Source organism: Orycteropus afer, unplaced genomic scaffold (assembly GCF_000298275.1).
Source record: "Orycteropus afer afer isolate SDZICR_OR568_19922 unplaced genomic scaffold, OryAfe1.0 scaffold00197, whole genome shotgun sequence".
NCBI classification, from domain to species: Eukaryota; Metazoa; Chordata; class Mammalia; order Tubulidentata; family Orycteropodidae; genus Orycteropus; species Orycteropus afer.
The window spans coordinates 869,743-890,849 of record NW_006921784.1 but is presented as its reverse complement, the minus strand read 5'-3'; positions in this window follow the sequence as shown (position 1 = coordinate 890,849).

Sequence of the window (21,107 nt, the reverse complement as noted above, 5' to 3'; positions counted from 1 at the left end):
CTGACTTACTGCGTTCACCATGATGTTTCCAAGGTTTCTGCATGTTGTGGCATGCAACAGGACTTTGCTTCTCTTTCTGGCTGTTCCGTTGTGTGCACAGACCACATTTGTTGATCCACTCTTCTGTGGTTGGGCATTTCAGTTGTTTCCACTTGTGAAAAGTGCTATGACGGACCATGATGTACATGTTTCCGTGTGAGTTCCTGCCTTCCCTTGTTCTGGGTAGGTACCTAGGACTGGCCTTACTGGACCATATGGTAATTCTATAGCCAACTTTTTGAGGAAAGACCAAACTGTTTGTGGTAATTAAGGTTGTTGTGTGTCAACTTGGCTGGGCCTGGTTTTGAGTGGCTGGGCAGCTGGATGTAGTTTCCCTGTGATAAGATTTGTAATCAACTCCATGGTGGAATCTACTGGAGCAGTTGAGTGCTGCCTTAGAGATGTGCTCTGCTTCCACCATATAAGAAGTAGCATTGGGAATGGTCTCTGCAGCTTTTTGGCATGCTTGGACCCTGCATGTAGCTGAGTCTTTATTCAGCAGCCTGCCATGTTGTTCCCTGCTGATCTGGGAACAGTCTCTGGAGTTGAACTAGTGGACTGCCATGTAGTTTGGTAATCTTAGGACTGTGCCATTTTACTTGTCAACCTTGGGTTTGTCAGCCTCAGCAGCCAGCAGCTGCCTGATTTAAGAGGACCCTCCAGCTACAGTGGATCGGAAGCAAAAGGCAAAGCTGAAGTCCACGGTCAAGGGACTTTTACCCAGCCCCTACAGCTGGCACTTTGAATCAGACTTCTAGCCTCCTGAACTGTGAGAGAAGAAATCCCTGCTTGTTAAAGCCATCCACCTGTGGTATTTTCTGTTAGAGTGACACTGGAGAACCAAAACACTGTTTTTCCACAGTGACTGTTTTGTTTTACATTCCCATGCACAATGGATGAGGGTCACAATTTCACCACAACCTTGCCAATAATTGCTTTACGTGTTTCTTTTATATAATTGTTATTTATTTACTTTTTCATTGTAATCTGGGTGAAAATTTACAGAGCCAATTGATGTTCTATTCAACAATTCATACATATTTTGTTTTCTGACACTGACTGCGATCCCCACAACATCATAGCTCTCTTCTCACTTCTTCCCTGTGTTCCCATTTGTCTTTTCCCTTCTTTCCTACCCCTTCCTGCTTTCTGAGCTTTATTCCGGGAAAAACGCTGCCCTTTTGATCTGGTATGGTTGATTTTTCTAAGGCATACATACCTCCTTGGTGTTATTTGTTTTTTTTTTACTTTATAGACCTATCATTTGGCTGAAAGTTAAGTGACAGGAGTGAGTTCAGTTCCAGGCTTGAAGGGTATTTAAGGGCCATAGTCTTGGGGGTTCCAGCAGTCTCTATCAGCCTAGTAAGCCTTGTTTTCTTTTTATTTATTTATTTATTTTTTGAGTTTAGTTCCACATTTTTCTCTCACTCTATCCAGGATCTCTGATTGTGATCCCTTTCAGAGAGGTCAGCAGTGGTAACTTGGCACCATCTAGTTCTTCTGATCTCATGGCCATGGAGACTGGGGTTCACATTACTCCTTTGGATTGATTGGTTCCTTGTGTACTGGGTTTTCTTTACTCTTGTTTGCTCCAGGGAGGGACCAATAGCTGCTCCTTAGATGGCCCACAAGCTTTGAAGCCCCTAGTAGCCACTCACCAAAGCAGGATGTAGAACACTGTCTTTGTGGACCACGTTACACCAATTGACTTTAGTGTGGCTGAGACTATGGTCCTGAGCCCCCAGGTTATGCCTATCATTCTCAAATGTTAAGGTCACACTCTTAAAGTGCAGCCCAAGTCAATGACTGCCCATGATGGGGTGTTTGTTGTTGTCGCTAGGTGCTGTCAAGTTGATTTCTGCCCAGTCCTGGGCCCCTATAAAAGACAGAGGGTAATCTTTGCTTCATGGCTCTCTTTGGAGCTGTTCAAGGTTCCCTGGCTCTGAATCACACCTGAGGCTGTCTGTGCTTAATCCTGCCTCCTCCCTCCTCTCCTTTGCTGGGTGTCAGAGCTGTATTGTGGTCTACAATCTTCACTACCCAGTCCTGCTTCCTCCCCTTTTTATCTTTTACAGGTGTTACCCCTCAATAGAAAGAGCCCAGGTGGCACAGTTAAGCACTCAGCTGTTAACTGAAAGGGAGGTGGTTCAAATGCACTCAAGGGATCCAAAGGAACAGGACCTGGCAATCTGCTTCCATATAGATTTTGTTGAAAATCGATATAATTACTGTATAGATTTTTGGCTGAAAGCTAAGCCATGGGAGTGAATTTAGTTCCTAGGAAACCCTATGAGGCAGTTCTGTTCTGGAATTGACCTTGATGGTACACAACCACCATGTCTCAATAGATGTCTTATACTCCTAACTCCATCTGTGTGTCTTCTTCCCAGATGTGCCAACTGACACACTGTGGGGTTGGCTGACTGGCTGGGTGGCTGTAGGCTGATGTAGGATGATAACTGGGATGAACTGGCTCTGTTCCATAGGGGTCTCATTGACAAGCAGGTCAGCCCAGGTGTGCTCTCATGGTGATGGCAGCAGATAGCAAGCAGAAACACTCAAGCCCCCTTGAGATCTAGGCTTGAACTGACACACTGTGCCTTCCACCTCATCCTATTGGCTAAAACAAGTCACATGAGCAAGGAGATACTCTTTCTGGTGAGAACTCCAGGGTCATCTGACAAAGCAGGATACAGGGAGAGTGAAGAACCAGCAAATTAAACATGTTCTGTCTTGGTATGCTCTCATTAAGACTGAATGAACAGTGTGATGTTGTTGTTGTTGTTGTTATGTGCCGTCGAGTCGGCCCCGACTCATAGCGACCCCTCCTTGCGTTTCTGAGGCAGTTATCACTACGGAAGTAGGATTGCCCAACCTTAGTTAAGGTTATGTGTCAGGTTGGCTGGGCCTGGTTTTGAAATGCTGGGCAGCTGGCTCTAGTGATTCCCCATGATGAGATTGGCAATCAGCTCTAGGGTGGAATCTACTGGAGAGCTGAGTAGCTGTATTAGGGATGTGGTCTGCTTCCAGTATAAAGAAGAAGCACTGAGAAACATCTCTGGAGCTTTTTGGCACACTTGGACCCTGCACGTAGCCGATTCTTCATTCAGCAGCCTGCCATGTTGTCTGCCGATCTTGGGACTGTTTTAACTAGTGGCCTGCCATGCTGCTTGATAATCTTGGGACTGTGCCATTTTACTTGTTGACCTTGGGCTTGTCAGCCTCAGCAGCCAGCAGCTTCCTGAGTTAAGAGATGCCTCCAGCTGCAGTGACTGGGAGCAAGAAGCAGAACTGAAGCCCAAGGTCAAGGGTCCTTCACCCAGCCCCTAGAGCTGGCACTTTGAACTCGAACTTCTGGCCTCCTAAACTGTAGCAGAGTAAATCCCTGTTTGTTAAAACCGTCCATTAGTGGTACCTTCTGTTAGAGCAGCACTAGACCAAAGGAAACAGTACACCCAAGATCTGAGCATTTCACTACACGTTTATTTTTCTCCAGTTGCTATTGGGTTGACTCTAACTCCTGGTGACCCCATGTGTGTCAGGGTAGAACTCTGCTCCCTAGGGTTTTCAATGACTGATTTATGGAAGTAGATCTCCAGGCCTTTCCTCTGTGGTGCCTTTGGATGGACCTGAACCTCCAACCTTTTGCACCACCCAAGGACTCTATATGTAAATTAAACCTCAATTAAAAAAACAAATGTGAGCTATTGTTACGATTGTCATTATTGTTCTTATGTGCACCAGGCACTCTGGCCCACACTTAATACCACACTTGTAGTGAGTAGAGCTCATGATCCAAGAGGGCAGGAACCTCTGTCTCTTGTTCTACTTGGCTCTCCCCTAGTACCCAGCACAGTTCATGGCACATAGTAGATGCTCAATACATGCTTGCTGAATGAATCGTGAATGGATGAACGCGTGAGTGTTTGACAAGGGATGGGGGCAGGAGTGAAAGCAATGCCGGGCTTGGAGAGTGGGGCTGGGGGAGGCAGCCCTGACTTCATAGCCTTCCAACATCTCTGTTCACTCTCTACACCCTTACAAGACAGCCTGGAGGCTGCTCGGGAACTAATTCAAACATCTTTAGGATATCATTTGCCTTTAGAAAAGCAAATGTAAATATCCCACATTTGGTTCAATGGCTCCACTGGGCTCTTGAAAGTAGGCCCTTAAGACCATCCTTAAGTCACTCAAGGAAGGCTGTGTAGGGAGGCCCGGGAGAAGGACCTATGGAAAGAAAGAGGAACTGACATTACTGAGGGCCTACTATGCATCAGAGGAGCTCTGGTAGCGTAGTGCCTAAGGCACTTGACTGCTCACCAGAAGGCTGGAGGTTCAAACCCACCAGCCACTCCTTGGAAGGAAGATGAGGCAATCTACTTCCATAGTGATACTGCCTTGGAAACCCAAGGAGGGATCACTATAAGTCGGGTCCAACTCGACAGCACATAACAAAAACAACTATGCATCAGGAGTCGCTAGGCAGTGCTCTCAGCTGTTAACCAAAAGCTTGGAGGTTTGTGTCCACCTAGAGGAACCTCAAAAGAAAGGCCTGGCAATCCACTTCTGAAAAATCAGCCATTGAAAACCCTGTGGATAGACACACTTCTTGGAGAGATCAATCATGGGAGAATACAAGGGCTGTGTATGCACAGGGAGACAGCTCAGGGGGCAGGAGTGCATGGAAGGAAGGACACAGGGAAGAGGTAACTATTGGGAGGAAGAGGGAGGAAAGCTGTTGCATTGTGGGAAATTGCAGTCAAGGTCATGAGACAACGTGTGTGTGAGCTGTTGTATGGAAAGTAAATATGCTCTGCAAACTTTCACCCAAATCACAATAAAAATTTAAAAAGAAAAGAAAACCCTATGGGGCATAGTTCTACTCTGACACGAATGGGGTCGCCATGAGTCAGAGTCACTTTGATGGCAACTGGTTTTGGGGGATCCCTACATGATGCGAGTAGTTAATGCTCTTGGCTACCAACAATGACTGGAGGTTCGAGTCCACACAGATGTGCCTGGGAAGAAAGCTCTGATGATCTTCCAAACCATCAGCCACTGAAAACCCCATGGGGCACAGTTCTACTCTGACCCACATGGGGTCGCCATGAGTCAGAGCTGACTCAATGACAAATGCGGGGTTATACTGGGTATCAAGCTGTTTCATGAAGCAACTGGTTTGATTCTCACAACCACTCTTTGCTTTAGTGTCAGCCTAATTTAAATCTTCATATCTCATTGGCAGGTACAATCCCAGGGCAGTGAGACTGAGGGGGAATGGGAGTGAGGCCGAGAAAGATAAGAAACCAATAGAAGGTAATGCATTACCAAGCTGGCCACAGTGGCTGCTCCAGTGAGTGGTCCGTCTCCAGTTAGTCAGCACAAGAAAGCTGCCCAGTGTGGTCCAGTGAGGGAGGGATGGAGGAGTCCTTCCACCTTCTGTCTCTACCAGTTCAGGTGCACTCCACCAGGGGAGCCCCTCCATCATCTGGTGGGAGGAGGCAGAGATCCAGGCAATGACTTCAAGTGATGGACTTCACGGTCTGCATGGAACCTGTTGTCGCAGCACCTGCTGCAATGCAGTAAGTATTGCAGGTGAGGGCCCATGAGACAGGTGAGGTCAAGAGAACCTGAGACAGATCCAATGGGATCACTGTGTTCCTAACATTAAAGATCAGGAAACAGTGGCACAGAGAGCCTAAAGACCTTACCCAGCCAAGTAGCCAGAATTCAGATTGCTCATGGCTGCAGAGAAAGAGTGGTCCTGTTTCTGCACATGGAAAATAATGGGGCCAGTTCAATCCTTTGTGTCCAGCTAGGCTCTGACAGTAGTGTCTGCTCCTCAGTCACAGATAACATCCTTGCCTGTCCCATTCTTGTCCTCCAGACACATCCCAGGGACTTTCATACATAGGTATAAACCAAAAACCAAATGGACTGCCATCGAGTCAATCCAACTCATAGCGACCCCCATTGGGCTTCCAAGGTTGTACGTCTTTACAAAAGTACATCACCTCATCTTCCTTCTGCAGAGCAGCTGGTGCGTTTGAACCACTGACCTTCTGGTTAGCAGCCAAATGCCTTACCCACTGCACCACTAGAGCTCCTATGCATAGGTGTGGAGGTCAGCAATTCATGGATCAGGAGCCATGCACCCAGCTAGTTCCAATTCAACATCTAATGAACCACCAGCAGCAAGGATCATTTCAATCAGCTTCCTCTTTTTGGAAAGGCCACATTCGAACCCCTCTGGTGGCTTCTCACGTCATGGCAATTTGGTAGAAGTCACTCGACCCATCAGGCATGAAATTGGATTCCCTCAGACAAGAGAGCAGGCTGGGCACCTGTGGCATCCCCCTCCCCCTCCATCCTTCCCTGAGCCGGTTGGTGCTTGAGATTGGAGTTGAAAGATTGCTACAGTTAGGCACTACACTGGGCCCAGAAGGGTGTCCCTGCCTGTGTCAGGGCTGGACTCGCCTTTGCAGCTCTTCCTCACGCTGGCCATATGACCAGCACAAGGCTAGAAAGAGGCCAGAGTAACTTTTGTGGAGAGCACTGAGCTAGGAGTCAGGAGCTCTGAGCTCCCAGAAGCTCCCAGCTTCTTCACTGCTGACTCCAGTAGTTATCTGCCCTCACTAAGCCTCAGTTTCCTCCTCTGTAAAATGGCCATGTCACCCTCATCCTGCTGTTCCTATGGGTCAGAAGGATCTAAAAACCAGGGTCTCCTCTACCACTCCTTTTTACTCATGAAGAGACCAAGGTTTAGAGAGGCTTAGTAACTGCTCATGGTCATACAGCCAAAACAACGGCAAAGTCGAATGACTCCAAGCCTGTTCCCAGAGGCTGGGCCCCATTACCTCCCAGAGAATGAGCAGCGGTGGCTGTGTTTGGCCAGAGGAAGGTGGTGACCAAAATGGAAGTGCAGTGCTGTGCTTCATGGGTCTGTTTGACCAGCTCATATTTTATTAAAGCACTTTACTGACTGTAAAGCCTGGCACATGTATTTTTAACAGAAACAGCTGTGTTTGGAGTCAGAGTCCTGGGTTCAAATCTCAGCTCTGCTGGTCCTTTCTGAGGAAGGCTGATGGCTGGTACAGGGGAAGGGGATTCTCAACCCTCTCCTTCCATTTTAACATTTTATCTGGGCCCTTGTTAGCTTCCCTCTCTCCCATCATGTGAGCAACGAAGAATTGCTATCTAACTGGTCAGAGTCTGGACCCAGCCTTACCAGGTAGCAGGTCTAGTGTGCCTTCATGGATTGCATCCACTAATGCCCTTCTACCTCTTGCTGCAAGCTCCAAGTCCAAGCAGGAAGGCCAGGCCAGGCCAGGGGCTTTGACAAACACAGCCATTTGTCCCCTTGCAGACAAGATGTCTTGATTCTCTATCTGCTACAACAGATATACAACAAATGAATGGTTTAACAAAGTTCTCTTACAGATCAGGAGGCTAGAAGTCTGAGTTCAAAGTGTCAGCTCTAGGGGCTAAGTGAAAAAGCCCCTCGACCTTGGGCTTCAGCTCTGCCTCTTGCTCCCAGCACACCAGAGCTGGAGGCATCTCTTAACTCAGGCAGCTGCTGGCTGCTGAGGCTGACAAACCCAAGACTGACAAGTAAAATGGCCCAGTTCCAAGATTAGCAAGCAACATGACAGGTCTCTAGCTAAACAGTTCCAAGATTGGCGGACAATATGGGAGACCACTGAGATGAAGCCTTGGCCAAAATGCAGGATCCAGATGTGCCAACCTTTCTCAAAGCTTCTCCTTGTATCCTGGAAGCAGGCCACAGCCCTAAGGCAGCTACTCAGCTGCTCACAGTAGATTCCACCATGGAGTTCATTACCAGTGTCATCATGGGGAATTGCTCCATCCAGCTGCCCAGCCACTCAAAACCAGGCCCAGCCAAGTTGACACACACCTTATTACCACAGAAACCTAAGCAGGAAGACCATAAGCTTCACATTATGGTATATGGAACATGGAAAGACAGTTAAGGAAGTGACTATGCTGAGTTCCCCAAGCTGAAGGCACGTTCTGCAAATACCATCTCACTGCAAAGCTCAACATTGGGCTGCTGGGCCTCCACGCAACCATTATAAGGCAGCACTTGGAGCCATTCTTCCTATTTTCCTTTGCATGTGTAGAATGCATGGGGTGACTGGTAGAGCAGTGCCCCTAATGAAAGCATCCTATTGTTGTTGTTGTTAGGTGTTGCCAAGTCGGTCCTGACTCATAGAGACCCCATGTACAGGAGAATGAAGCACTGCCTGGTCCTGGGCCACCCTCACAATCCCTGCTATGTTTGAGCACGTTGTTATAGCCACTGCGTCGATCCATCTCGTTGAGGGCTTTTTCGCTGACCTTTTACTTTGCCAAGCATAAAGCCCTTCTCCAGACACTGGTTCCCCCTGATAACATGTGCGAAGAACATAAGATGAAATCTTGCCATCATCTTTGCTTCTAAGGAGCATTCTGGCTGTACTTCTCCCAAGACAGATTTGTTCCTTCTTCTGGCAGTCTATGGTAGAGTCAGTGTTCCTTGCCAACACCATAATTCAAAGATATCAATTCTTCTTCAGTCTCCCTTATTCATTGTTCAGCTTTCACATGCATATAAGGTGACTGAAAGTACCATGGCTTAGATCAGGCCTATCTTAGTCCTCAAAGTGACATCTTTGTTTCTTAACATGTTAAAGAGGTCTTTTGCAGTAGATTTGCCCAATGCAATATGTCATTTGATTTCTTGACTGCTGCTTCCATGGGTGTTGACTATGGATTCAAGTGAAACGAAATCTTGGACTTCAATATTTCTCCATTTATCATGATGTTGCTTACTGGTCTAGCTGTAAAGAGTTTTGTTTTCTTTATCTTGAGATAAAATCCATGCTGAAGACTTTAGTCTTTCAAATCTTCTTTGCTTTCAGCAAGCAAGGTTGTGTCATCTGCATATCTCAGGTTGTTAATGAGTCTTCCTCCAAACCTGATGTCATATTCTTCTTGATACAGTCCAGCTTCTTGGGTTATTTGCTCAGCATACAGATTGAATAAGTGTGGTGAAAGGATAAAACCAGACATGCATCTTTCCTGATTTTAAAACACACAGTATTCCCTTGTTCTGTTCGAACAACTACCTCTTGGTCTATGTACAAGTTCCTTATGAATACAATCAAGTGTTCTGGAATTCCCAGTCTTCACAGTGTTATCCATAATTTGTTATCGTCCACTCAGTCAAATGTCTTTGTATAGTCAATAAAACACAGGTAAACATCTTTCTGGCATTCTCTGCTTTCAGCCAAGATCAATCTGATATCAACAATTATACCCCTTGTTCTGAATCAGGCTGGAATTTCTGGCAGTTCCCTATTGATATACTGCAGTAACCACTTTTTAATTCTCTTCAGCAAAATTTTACTTATGTGTGCTATTAACAGTTATTCAATAATTTCCACATTCTCTTGGATGACTTTTGTTTGCAATGGGCAGAAATATGGATCTCTTCCAGTTGACTGGCCAGGTAGCTGTCTTCCAAATTTCTTGACATAGACAAGTGAGCACGTCTAATGTGGCATCCGTTTGTTGAAACATCCTTGTGATACCAAACCCCACGTTGGATTCCCAGCACCTGCCTCTTAGCAGTGATGACTGATAATCACCAAGCATCATCTCCTCAGATATGCAAGGGCAGGAGATGTGGTAGTTCTTAACAAGCGGTGACAAGGCCACTGCCTCACCTTGTCACCAGGGCTGCTGTCTAGCATTTGCCCCTGTGTTCGGAAGGTAGCATCCCATGATGACAAATAAGCCACTACGTCTGGGGGTGGGAACCCAGCCTCAGCCACCCATCCCCTTCCAAATACAGCAGTGGGAGTCTGGAGAGGCCGTTCGTCGCATCCACTGCCTTCTACAGCTGCACCCCACTGCCTTCAGCAGCATCTTCTCTTGGTTGCAGTGAGTCTCTCTTCTCTCCCTTTGATGCTTAACAATCTTTGGGTTTCGGAAAGAATCAGGACCTCGATTCCTTGGCTCTGAATTGTGCCTGGAGTCCCTGGGTGGTACAAATGGTTAATAAGCTCCACAGCTCACTGAAAGGTTGGAGGTTCAAGTCCAACCAGAGACACCTCCTAAGAAAAGATTGGCAATCCACTTCCAAAAAATTAGTCATTGAAAATCCTATGGAGCACAGTTCTACTCTGACACACGTAGGGATGCCATGAGTCAGAAGCAATGGTAACTTTTTTGTTTTCGAGCTGTGCAAGAAGCCAGCGGCCTTGGGATAGGGCTGGGGCTCTGTTGGCCTTGGTGTGTGTATGTGTGGGGGGCTCTGGGTAGGGTAGGGTTAGGAGGATGATCTGTACCAGATGGACTACTGATAGGGCACCAGGGGGTACATGGGGAGAGTGATATGTCTATTTCCAAGGTTATTACCTGGCTTCACCAGTAGATTGTACAAGGTCTTTGCTTACTACATTCTCAACTTTATCTCCAAAGCCTGCAACAGTGCCCAGACCATGGTGGTGTTGGGGACTAAGAACTATTTGTTGGATGAATAAATGTTAACTCAGTTCTAGACTCTGGTCTGCCATCAAGTGTCTTTGGACGTATCTTTTAAAAACAAAAGCAAACAACTGGGGTGATTACTTGATTGACCTGTATTGGTAACCCTCAACACCCTCACTTGGAAATAACATTGGTTATGTTAGCAGGGAAGTCCAGGGCATGGCCTCAGGGTCAGTGCTTCTGAGCTCAAAGAACAATGGTGCTACTGTTTACTGTGGGCTGACTCTGTGCCAGGCACCATGCTAAGTGCTTCATGAACATCTGATTCCTCAAAGAGATGCAGGGAGATGGGAAGACCCGTTTTACAGATGAGTAAAGAGAGGTCCAAAAAGAAGTTAACTGCCTGAGGTCAGGCAGAGGTGTGAGTGGCAGAGTCCATGGGGTATGCCATTTTGATATCCCAGGTAGCAGAAGTTGGAGATCTGAAGGCCTGAATGGTGCACACTACACAAGGTGCTAGGCTACAACGGCTGCTAACATGATACCAGTGTAACAAGATACTGGTGTCCACACAGGAATTTTGGGGGTCAGCTTGGAGGGAAGAGGTTCAGGATGAGTAAGCACCTTCTACTTCCAGCTACGTTGGGTTGGAGGACTCAAGAGGCAGAGAGCAGGATGTCATCCTCTAGGACATTGTTACTGTTAGTTGCCACTGAGTCAGCTGTGGCTCATAGCGACCCTATGTACACCAGAAGGAAGCATTGCCTGGTCCCACGCCATCCTCACAATTGTTGTCAAGCTTGAGCCCATTGTTGCAGCCACAATGCCAATCCATCTCACTGGAGGTCTTCCTCTTGTCACTGACCCTCTGTTTTACCAAGCCGATGTCCTTCTCCAGGGATCGATTGTTCCCTTCTGATGACATGTCCAAAGTAAGGGAGACAACTGAGTTTTCATGAGCACCTTAAGGATTTGTGTTTCTTACTGAACCATGAGGAAGCTTTCCTGTTGCTACTTGAATGCAATCTTTTTGGATAAATCACTTGCACATCATTGAAGAATAATTGCAGGTTATGCCTTTACAAAAATGTACTTCATATAATAAACGTCCTATAAATTTTTAACAGGGATCTCACAAGATGATTTCATCTTTATTTGTCTTGATAGCACTTCTCACTCCGACAGTGTATTTATATTCTGGCTTATTGTCTGTCTCCTCAGCTGGGACGTGCATTCTGAAAAAGCAGGAGGGCTCTGTCTTGCTCACTACTGGGGCCTGGGTGCTGAGAACAGTGCTAAGCATGTAGTGGTTATCAGCAAACACTGGTGGAATGACATAGCCCTCTTGGAACAGGAAGCTTTTGTGGAAACACAGGTCCCTTGCCCTGAAAATGTCCCTGAAATCCTAATGCCAGACAGGTGGGAGTCCTTTTCCGAGTTCTGTAATTGCTCCAGTTTTGGGCCCACACCCGGACATATTTATCTGATCAATACATGAATAATAGCTACCATTATTAACAAATTAAATCACTACCTTATATTTGCAATGCATGCTACACCCTCCCATTCTGTGTAGTTAAGGTAGTGTGTCAACTTGGCTGGGCCATGGTTTTGAGTGCTTGGCAGCTGGATGTAGTTATTCCCTCCCCATGATGAGACTGTAACCACCTCCATGGTGAAATGTGCTGTGAGAAGCTAAATGGTTGCCTTCAGGATATGGCCTGCTTCCAGCATATATGGAGAAGCTTTGAGGATGGTCTGCAGCTTTTTGGCACATTTTGGGTGTGCTGCATGCTGATCTTGGGATCGTTCCTGGACTCGAACCAGTGGCCTGCTGATCTTGGGACTGTGTCATTTTACTTGCTGATCTTGAGTTCGTCAGCCTCAGCAGCCAGCAGCAGCGTGAGTTAGAAGATGCCTCCAGCTCCAGTGGGCCTGGAACAAGAGGCAGAGCTGAGGCCCAAGGTCCAGAAGCCTTTATCTAACTCTGAGAGCTGGGACTACAAATTCAGACTTCTGGACTCCTAAACTGTTAAGAGTATAAATTGGTTTGGTAAAGCCATCCACTTGTGTTATTTCTGTTATAGCAGCACTAGAGAACCAAGACACATACCAAAATCTCATGAGATCTTAATTACTAATATTCCCAATGCTGAGAAGAAAACACAGGTTCATTGGTGGAAATGACTTGTCTTGGGCTCACTCACCTCCCATGACATGCACTGTATGACATGTACATGTCCTGCAGTACATACTGTACTGCATGACTGCATGACATGTACTGTAAGAATGCTTGGGAGATCCTGGTGCATGAGCCCTTGTCTTCTCCCATCCCTACCCTACAGCCAGGTGTTGGCGACCTTTTGAGCAACAGCATCTTCCTCGGCAGGACCTCCAATGCCCCATGGTAGTCCCATCTCTCTCCATTGAGTTGGGGGCACCCTTATGAATGGCAGGCTGATAGAGAATGGTCCACCAAAAGGATTTGCCAACAGGCAATTCTCCAAGTGGGAGAATGTCCCTGCACCAGAGAGGACAGAGACCACCCACTGTTCCAATGACTTAAGCACTCATTGCAGTAGGAAGACAGCTAAATCTTTGTGGGAGAGATCCAGTGAAGTTCCAGCCTCCCTATGGTGGGAATATTGGAGTCAACATCTCCTCTTCTTGCAGTGAGCTATTACCATGATCTGAACAGGGTTCCTGGGGAGGGAGGTGTATCTTGAGTAGGATATGGAGAGGTGGGTGGGAATTTAGATAGAGGCAGCAGTGGCTACCTAAATGTGGAGTACAGTAATTTCCTCCTCTGTAAAATGGGAATAATATATGCATTTAGCTCTCAGAACTTTTTGTAAGGTTGCTGAGAGATGCACTGTGTAAAATGTGTACTACTGTGGCTGGTACACAGCATGTGTTCAATAAACATTTAGCTGATAGTTTTGCTATTACTAATAGTACAGAATGTTTAAAGAGGTAGTTGTATGAAATACTGATATGGGCATGTATTTGTAGGGATGTGTGTATGTCATTGTGTCACATGCATTTCAGATGTATGGATTTATTCATTTGTTCATTCATTCATTCAAATTTCCATGCATAGAGTTGTATATGCTGAAGCTATTAGTTGCTGTCAAGTTGATTCCAACTCACAGTGATCCTGTGTGTGAAGAGTAGAACTGTGCTCCAGGTTTTTCAAGGCTGTGATCTTTTGGGAGCAGATTGCTAGGCCTTACTTCCAAGGCACCTCTGGGTGGGTTTGAACCACCAACCTTCCAGTTAGTTGTCCAGTGCTTAACCATTTGTGTCACACTTTGTATATACACACATGTAAGCAGACAATAGAAATATGGTAATAGAGGTAAGCATGGGAATTAAGGGAGGGGAGCATTTATTTTGCTTGATATATCAGAGAAGGCTTCCTGGAAGAGATGACTCTTGAGCTAAGCCTGGCCAGATAAGACTAGGGGAAAGGCCATTGCGTATAGTCATATGTTGTTGTTGTTGTTAGGTGCCGTCAACCTGGCTCTGACTCATAGCAATCCTATGTGGAACAGAATGAAACACTGCCTGGTCCTGTGCTATCCTCACAATCTTTGCTATGCTTGAGCCCATCATCACGGCCACTGTGTCAGTCCATCTCTTTGACGGCCTTTCCCTTTGCACAGACCCACTGCTTTACCAAGCATGATATCCTTCTCCAGGGACCGGTGCCTTCTGACAACACGATCAATGTACATGAGATGAAGTCTGGCCATTCTTGCTTCTGAGGAACATTCTGGCTGTTCTCCTTCCAAGACATATTTGTCTGTTCTTCTGGCAGTCCGTGGTTTTTCAGCACTTTGCCAACACAATTCTAATGCATCAATTCTTCTTCTGCCTTCCTTATTCACTGTCCAGCTCTCACATGCATACGACACCACTGAAAATACCGTGGCTTGGGTCAGGCACACCTTAGTCTTCAAAGTGTTTTCTTTGCTCCTTAACATTTTAAAGAGGTCTTTTGTGGCAGATTTCCCCAGTGCAATATGTCATCTGATTTCTTGACTGCTGCTTCCATGGGCATTGATTGTGGATCCAAGTAAAATGAAGTCCCTGACTTCAATCTTTTCTCCAGTTATCATGATGTTGCTTACTGGTCCAGTTGTAATTATAGAGACAAAGCGGTGCACATCTGACACTACAAGCAATCTCGTGTGGTTCCATCCTTCAGAACGCTTCCACTCCCAGCTGCACTGCACTCACACACAGCATGGCCACACAACAGAGAGAAGGCACAGAGGTCAAGGAGCCAACACTTTATTTTGCATAGACCAAGTATGCTGGGAGCCTCGTGCACCCACAGGATATGTCATCACAGGAGCCTGTCTCCCTCTTGAGCATGGCCGTGCTGGCTGGCTCTGCACTGAGGGCACTTGGTGGGGCCTGGCTGGTCTCTCTCTCTCTCTCCAAATAGTTGTGGAGTAGGGAAGTCCTCAAGGGCAGCTGCATCTCAGGAGGCTGGAAGCAAATGTAGCACAGAGATGATGAATGGGTCACAGCAAGAGGAAGTGTAGATTGTAGATGGGGGGAGTGACAGGGCAGGAAGCTTATATATTCCTAGGTGGTGTTACTATACAGGAGGCAGTGGTGGTTCAGTGGTAGAATTCTTGCCTTCTGTGTGGGAGATCTGGGTTCAATGCCTGGCCAATGTACTCCATGCACAGCCACCACCGGGGCTAAATTACCCAGTAAGCACAGGCTTACTTGTACTTACTTAATAATCTATAGTGAACACCATCACATGGGTTTTTGCCTCGAAACTGTTCACTACAGACTAGTAAGTAAGCACAAGGAAGCCCATGCTTACCTTTCTTACTGGGTATTCTGTCCCTGTCAGGAATTGGAAATTTGGAGAGAGGCTTTGATTCTGCAGGAAGGTGCTGTGGTGTTGGGAGAAAGATGCCAAGCCTACCTAGAAGCAGAATATTTGATGTGGTGAAAAAATGTGAAATTGGGAGATTATGAAGTAAGTGCAAGCAAGCCTGTGCTTACCTTGCTTATTGGATAATCCAACACTACCTCCGCCCACCTGTCAATGGTGACTTGCATGTTGTTGTGTCACCCAGGGTCTCCTTGTTCAGCCCTATAGCAACTAAGAGTCCCTGAATGAGCAAACGGTTAACTGCTTGACTACTAGCCCAAAGGTTGATGGTTTGAACCCACCTAGAGGCTCCTCAGAAGGTCAACCTGGTGGTCTACTGCCAAAAGGTCACAGCCTTGAAAACTCTATGAAGTTCTACTCTATACACACGGGGTTGCCATGAGTCAGCATTGGTCAGATGGTAGTTAGCAGCAGCAGCAACATGATGCTGAACAGGTTTCAGTGGAGCTTCCAGACTAAGGCAGACTAGGAAGAAAGGCCTGGTGATCTAATTCTAAAACTCAGCCAGGGACCACCCCACGGGTCCCAGTGGTCTGATCCACAACCGATCGTGAGGACGGCGCAGGACTGGGCAGCACTTCTATCTGTGATGCACGAGGCTGCCATAAGTTGGGGCCTACTTGACGGGAACTAATGACATCACTACACAGACTGCACCAAGATGGATGAAGGAGTGGAGGTAGCAGAAGGGAAACAAGTAGAAGAAAACTTGGGACAGATTTCCTGAAGAACCCCAAATTCCCAAAATGACTGCCTCCATTGTGTGCCAGACTCTATGCTAGGAATCTCACCATGTTCTTGTTTAAACTTACAATGTTGCTTTAGGGGAAAAAAAAAAAAAGAAGAAAATAAAACAAAAAACTCAACCTTGCTGTTGAGTCAATTCTGACCTGTGGGGACCTTAAGTGTCACACAGTAGAACTGCACTTCATGTTCTGTATCAGGGAAGGCTTCCTAGAGGAGGTAGCATTTGTGCCACACCTGTCCAGGTGAAGACTAGAGGAAAGTGCACTGCATTCCGTGTATATGTGTGTGTGTGTGTATATATATATATAAATATATATATATAACTAAAACCAAACTCACTGCTGTTGAGTTGATTTGACTCACAGTGACCCCTCCTTGGGTTTCTGAAGTGGTATCTCTATGGAAGTAGATTGCTCAGTCTTCCTTCCGAGGAGTGGCTGGTGGTTTGAACCACCAGCCTTCTGGTTAGCAGTCAAATGCCTTAGGCATTACACCACCAGAACTACCTGTTAGAGTATAGTTCTTCATAATATTCTGTAATTATCTGTTACAGTTGGAGCTGTGTGTCAACTTGGCTGGAATTCTGTGTGGTTTAAGCAGCTGTGATGTGGGTTATTCCCATGATGGGATCAGATGTATACGTTTTGAGCAGCCAATCCGTTGAAAGGGAGTTTCCCTAGGTATGTATCCTGCTTCCAGTGTATTTATGGACATCCTGGGAAAAGAGACACTCTTCTGTGGATCGGGATTCTGTTGTGCTGCCTACGGTGGTCTGTGAGTGAACAGTCCACCATTCGGCCTGGAGATCTTGGATTCATCACTCGTTGGTGTCAATAGCCAGTATACTGCCTGCCAACCTTGAGCTCGTCAGCCCCTGCAGCTGTGTGAGTCAGGAAACGCCTCCAGCTTGATGTCTGATCCAAGAACTTGGGACTTGCGAGCTTCTGTAAGTATGTGAGCCATTTTCCTAAGATAAATTTATCTTTCTCTTTCTATATATAAGCTTTACTGGTTTTGTGCCTCTAGAGAACCCAGTCTAACACAGCTCCAAAGCCCACAGACACTTATGTAGAAACATCCACTGCCAAACCTATATATGGTCGCGGATGCAGCCCCGTTTGCCTACCTGTACCTGTCCAGCATGCCCGTCTGCCTACGCATCCACACAGAGAGGACCGTTTACTATGACTGATAGTGTGCGACTGCAAGTGCATGTAAGCATATACTTTGTTCTCGTGCACCTCTGTGTGCATGGCGAATGGGGCTGTACTGTTTAGTTCCAGTCCTGAGCAGGGAAATCAGGTGCAGAGCGCTCCAAGAGGTGCTCCATTACTAGCATAAGCATCCTTGAAGAACCACCTTGCTGGGGGAAGGAAGGGGAGGGTGAGATTTTTAAAAAGTGGCAAAGACAAGATGTTGCACAAAGGTGTCTGCTAAGGACTGTTCTCCTTTGGACGTGTGCCCTTTACTTGGCCTTTGAAAGTGCTTTCTGTGTTCCCGAGAGCATAATAATGTAACCGACTATCAGATCTTCACTTGGTAATTGAGAGCACAGAGAAGGGCCATGTTAAGTCAAATTAATTTGCTCTGACACAGTCTGAGCCTGTCTCCACAGAAGGGGGAATGGCTTTTTGATGGGCTGAGGGGGCCTACTGGTGGCATGGGTCTCCAAAGCGGAGGACATATGGCTCACTGCCATCAAGGAGGTCCCCTCTTTGTTTTTAAACTTTTCATTGTGATTTGAGTGAAATTTTATGGAGAAAATTGGTTTTCCATTTAACAATTTATACACATTTTGTTTGGTGAAATTGACTGCAATCCCCACAATGTAAAATTACCCTTGCCACTTCCTCCCTGTGTTTCTCATTTCCGTCCATCCTTTCCTTCCTATCTTTGCCTGCCTTCTGAGCTTTATCCCTGGGCAAAATCTGCTCTTGTAATCTCATGTGGCCAACTGTTCTAAGGAGGGTGTATCCTCCAGTGTTACTGTTCACCTTGCTGGAAGTTGAGCCACAGGGGTCAGTTCAGTTCCAGGCTTGCAGGGTGACTAAGGGCCACAGTGTCGGGGGTTCTGCCAGTCTCTATCAGACGAGTAAGCCCCATCATTTTGAGTTCTGTTTCACATCTTTCTCCTACTCCATCCAGGGCCTCCTATTGTGATTCCTTTCAGAGCACCTGGTAGGTGGTAGCTGGGCACCATCTAGTTCCTCTGGTCTCAGGGTAGAGGAGGCTGAGGGTCACATGGTTCCTTATTCCTCTGGACTATTTGTTTCTACATGTCTTTGATTTTCTTCACTCTTCTTTGCTTTGGATAGATGCTCACTAGCTTTTAAGACCCCAGCCACACTACTCAGCATAGTGCGATGTAGAATCTGCCAACTGAGTCTGCTGTTCCCTGAGAACATGGTCCTAAGCCCACAAACCCAGTGATTTATTACCTTAAGGTGTTTGGTTATGGCAAAGTAGTTTTCATAACTTTGGCCCCTGACTGCTCTACTATACACAAGGATATATTTATAGCACATACATTGCTATACAGTGCTATACAAGGGGGCCTCCTTGATGGTAGTGTGCCATGTGTCCCCTGCTTTGGAGACCCATGCCTTCAGTAGGCCCCCTCAGCCCATCAAAAAGCCATTTCCCCTTCCGTGAAGACAGGCTTGGATTGTATCAGAGCAAATTAATTTGACTTACTATGGCCCTTCTCTGTGCTCTCACTGAGTGATACGTATGTAGAAACATCCTCTTCCAAGCCTATTTTTGGTCATGGGTGTAGGCCCTTTCACCTACCTGTACCTGTTCAGCTTGCCTGTCTGCCTATGTGTCTGGTCACGGATTACTGTTTGTTATTCCTGATGCTGCAGGACTGTGTATGTGATACTATTTACCTTTGTTGTCTAATTCTTGTGCACTTGTCTATGTCTTTCTAGGCCTTAGGGATACTGTGCTGATCATCTACTTACTGGCTTTACTTTCACCCAAGTTAACATGTATGTGTCTATTATCTAGTTAGTCATTCTCTTCCCTGTCCCCCATCCCTGGTAACCAGCAAAGAACGTTTCTGTGTGTACACCTTTCCTTGACTTTTTGAAATAATGGACTCATACAGTAGTTGTGATTTTGTGATTGACTTACTACTCAGCACAATGTCCTCCATGTTCACCAGTGGCATGAAGTATTTCATGGATTCTTTATTATTCTTTAATGCTGCATAGTATTCCATTGAGTAGGTATCATAGTTTGTTTATTCATTCATTTATCCATTGATGGATGCTTAGGTTGTTTCCACCTCTTGGCTATTGTAAACAAGATGTGTGTGTATATACCCTGTTGTGATGAACATGGGTGTGCACATACCTGTGCCCTGGCTCTTATTTCTCTAGGATATATACCTAGTAGTGCAATTGCTGGATCAAATGGTATTTCTATTTCCAATTTTTGAAGGAAGTACCATATTGTTTTCCATAGCAGTTGTACCAATTTACAGTTCCACCAGCAGTGTAAGAGTTCCACTCTCTCCACACCTTCACCAGCATATGTTATTTTCTTTTTGGACTTTGCTATTATGGCTTGGATTAAATAGTATCTCATTGCTTTGATTGCACCTCTGTATCAGACTAAAGTGACTAAAGATCGTGTTTGTTGATCATGAATGTCTTCTTTCATGAAGTGTCTGTTCATGGTCTCTGCTCATTTTTTTGTGTTGTCTTTCTCTTGTTGAGGTGCTGAATTTTCTATAAATTTTAGACATTAGTCCTTTGTCAGGTATGTCATTGCCAAAAATTATTTTCTAGTCTGTAGGCTCTCTTTTTACTCTTTTGGAGTAGTCCTTTGATGTGCATAAATATTTTCAGGAGGTCCAAGTTATCCACTTTGTCTTTTTCTGTTTATGCCTTTTTTGTTATGTCTGATAGGGGTTTTATGCCATAAATTAGGGCCCATAAGTTTGCCCCTACTTTTTCTTTGATGATATTTATAGTTTTATGTTTTATATTTAGGTCTTTAATCCATCCTGAGTTAGTTTTTGTATATGATGTAAGGTATGAATCTTGTTCCATTTTTCTGCACACAGATAGCCAGTTTTGCCAGCACCATTTGTTTAAAAAGACTGTCTCTTCCCCATCTAACGGATTTCAGGTCTTTGCCAAAGATCAGCTATCCATAGATGGGTGGATTACTTTTGGGTTCTCAGTTCTGTTCCATCGGTCTATGTGTCTGTCATTGGACCAGTACCAGGTGGTTTTTACTACCATGTCTATAGAGTAGGTTTTGAAATGGGGGAGTGTGAGGCTTCCTACTTTGTTCCTGTTCAGTAGTACTCTGCTTATCCAAGGTCTCCTTCCTTTCCACATAAAGTTGGTGATTGGTTTCTAAGAATGTTAATGGAATCTGGATCAGGATTGCGTTATATCTATAGATCCCTTTGGGTAGTGACATTTTTTACAATGTCAGGTCTTCCTATCCATGAGCACGTTCTTCCATTTATGTGGGTGTAGTCTCTTTTTGTTTCTTGCAATACTGTTTTGTTTCCTTTGTGTAAGTCTTTTGTGTCTTTTGTTAGTTTTATTCCTAAGTACATCTTTTTGGTAGCTACTGTAAATTGTATTGTTTCCCTTATCTCCTTTACAGGGTTCTCTTTGTTGATGAAGAGGACTCCGGCTGACTTTTGTGTGTTGATCTTGCACCCTGCCACTTTGCTGAATCACTTCTATTAGTTCTACTACTTTTCTTGCGGGGTCTTTGGGATTTTCATGTATAAGATCATAGAATCTGAAAATAGGGATAGTTTACTTATTTTGATGCCTTTTATCTCCCTTTCATGACTTATTGCTCTGCCTAGGTCTTCCAATACCATATTGAACAGGAGTGGTGACAGAGGGCATCCTTGTCTGGTTTCTGTTCACCA